This window comes from Idiotropiscis lumnitzeri, chromosome 19 (assembly GCF_059441095.1).
Source record: "Idiotropiscis lumnitzeri isolate Australia: NSW breed Sydney's pygmy pipehorse chromosome 19, RoL_Ilum_1.0, whole genome shotgun sequence".
In the NCBI taxonomy this organism is placed as follows: domain Eukaryota; kingdom Metazoa; phylum Chordata; class Actinopteri; order Syngnathiformes; family Syngnathidae; genus Idiotropiscis; species Idiotropiscis lumnitzeri.
In genome coordinates, this window is record NC_142409.1 from 908,102 (window position 1) to 910,775 (window position 2,674).

General features: G+C 44.9%; 1 pseudogene; it reads left to right on the forward strand.

The window, feature by feature from the left end:
- The first annotated feature begins 429 nt into the window (after nucleotides 1–429).
- LOC148317959 (uncharacterized) lies at nucleotides 430–2,454 on the forward strand (annotated as a pseudogene).
- Nucleotides 2,455–2,674: the final 220 nt, after the last annotated feature.

A 2,674-nucleotide genomic window follows, 5' to 3' on the forward strand; every position in this document is an offset into this window, starting at 1 on the left:
ATTTTTTTTTTAACAAAATTGTTAGCAGTTTATCTAATGGACAAGAAGCGGCCTCGTGAGCAGACATTCAACAATTTAACAATAAATGGTTTTGTGTGGAGAGACTTGACACTGGTGTCCTGGTTCACAATAAACATAAAAAAACGATCACAACCCTTATCAGAGAATAATGGCTGACCAGGTGGTTGTGCACCATTAATGTTACTTATGGTGTTGAAAATTACGGATTTCTCTTACTGGAGGAGATAAGATTTGCAAAATATGAGACTTTAGCCTCCTTAACCATATGATTGAATTCAACTAACAGTTCTTTGAAATGCATGAAGCTTGATTTTCACAAGCGCTCAGCTCTCCAGCATTTGCGACTGTTAAGGCCTTTGTGGAGGTTTGAAAATGTAGCCGTAAGGCGGCACAAGCCTGTGTCTACTTATGGCGGTCCCAAGCCCGGATAAATACAGAGGGTTGTGTCAGGAAGGGGGCAACCCGGACGTAAAACTTTGGCCAAATCAAACATGCGAGAAAAAAAAAAGCTCTCAAATGACTGGACACTACAACAAATGTGATCAGGGAGACAGGTAGGAAAGTCCTTGGTGTGTCATCTGGAAGGAAAGGAGATAAGGAGACTTGGGTGGTGGAATGAAGAGGTGCAGAAATTGATCCAGAGAAAGAGGTTAGCTAAGAAGAAGTGGGACAGTGAGAGGACTTTAGAAAGTAGACAGGAATACAGGGACATGCAGCGGAAGGTGAAAGTGGAAGTGGCAAAGGCCAAACAAGGGGCTTACAATGACTTGTATGCGAGGTTGGACAGTAAGGAGGGAGAGACCGAGCTTTACAGGTTGGCAAGGCTGAGAGACAGAGATGGGAAGGACGTGCAGCAGGTTAGGTTCATAAAGGATATGGATGAAAATGTGTTGACAGATGCCAGTAGTGTGATTGGAAGATGGAAAGAGTACTTTGAAGAGTTGATGAATGAGGATAATGCGACAGAAGAGGCGACTGCTGTGGACCAGGAAGTAGCAAAGATCAGTTAGGATGAAGTGAGAAAAGCATTGAAGAGGATGAAAAGCGGAAAGGCACTCGGCCCTGATGATATACCCGTGGAGGTATGGAAGTGCCTAGGAGAGGTAGCAGTATAATTTCTGACTGGGTTGTTCAACAGGATCTCTGACAGTGAGAAGATGCCCGAGGAATAGAGAAGTGTGCTGGTGCCCATTTTTAAGAACAAGGGAGATGTGCAGAGTTGTGGCAACTACAGAGAAATAAAGCTGATGAGCCACACAATGAAGCTGTGGGAAAGAGTGGTAAATGCTAGACTGAGGTCAGAGGTGAACATCTGTGAGCAGTAGTATGGTTTTGTGCCCAAAAAAAAAAAAGAGTACAATAGATGCAATATTTGCTTTGAGGATGCTGATAGAGAAGTACAGAGAAGGTAAAAAGGATTGTGTCTTTGTAGATCTGGAGAAAGCTTATGACAGAGTGCCCAGAGAGGAACTGTAGTTCTGTATGAGGAAGTCTGGAGAGAGCAGAGAAGTATGTTCTAGTGGTGCAGGACATGTATGTGGACAGTGGTGAGGTGTGCTGTAGGCGTGACACAGGAGTTCAAGGTGGAGGTGGGACTACATCAGGGATCAGCTCTGAGTTCTTCTTGTTCGCTATGGTCATGGACAGGATGACAGATGAGGTTAGACAGGAATCTCCATGGACCATGATGTTTTCAGATGATATTGTGATATGTAGTGATAGCAGGGAACAGGTGGGGGAGAAGCTGGAGGCATGGAGGTTTGCCCTGGAAAGGAGGGGAATGAAGATTAGCTGTGGCAAGACTGAGTATCTGTGTGTAAATGAGCGGGACACAAGAGGAAGAGTGAGCTTACAGGGAGAAGAGACCAAGAAGGTGTAGAATTTAAGTATCTAGGGTCAGCAGTCTAGAGCAATGTAGAGTTTGGAAAAGAAGTGAAGAAGCGTGTGCAGGCTGGCTGAAATGGGTGGAGAAAAGTATGAGGTGTGATGTGCGAGAGTTTCAGCTAAAATGAAAAGAAAGATTTATAGAATTGTGGTGAGACCAGCTATGCTGTCTGGTCTGGAGACAATGCCACTGAAGAAAAGACAGGAGGCAGAGCTGGATGTGGCAGAGATGAAGATGCTGAGGTTCTCTTTGGGAGTGACCAAAATGGATAGGATCAAGAATGAGTATATCAGAGGGACAGCACATGTTAGAGGCTTTGGAGATGAAGTCAGAGAGGCCAGACTGAGATGGTTTGGACATGTCCTTAGAAGAGATAGTGAGTATATTGGCAGAAGGATGCTGAGTTTCCAAGTGCCAGGCAAGAGGTCTAGAGGAAGAGGAGGTTTATGGATGTAGTTAAAGAGGACATAAAAGTCGTTGGGGTGAGAGCAGAGGATGCAGAGGACAGGGTTAGATGGAGACAACTGATTCGCTGTGGCGACCCCTGAAGGGAAAAGCCGAAAGAAGGTCTTTGTGGCGGTTTGAAGAAGAGCAGGACCCAAACACAGGGAAGCGAGGAGGGTTGTAATTTAAATGGTATTTATTCGAAAAACCACAAAAGTACAAAACAATTGGGAGCGACAAAACACAAGGACTTGACTTAATGGAAAAAAGCGAGACAGGCAGGAGGACAACTGACGTGGACACAGACAGGAACAATGCACGGAC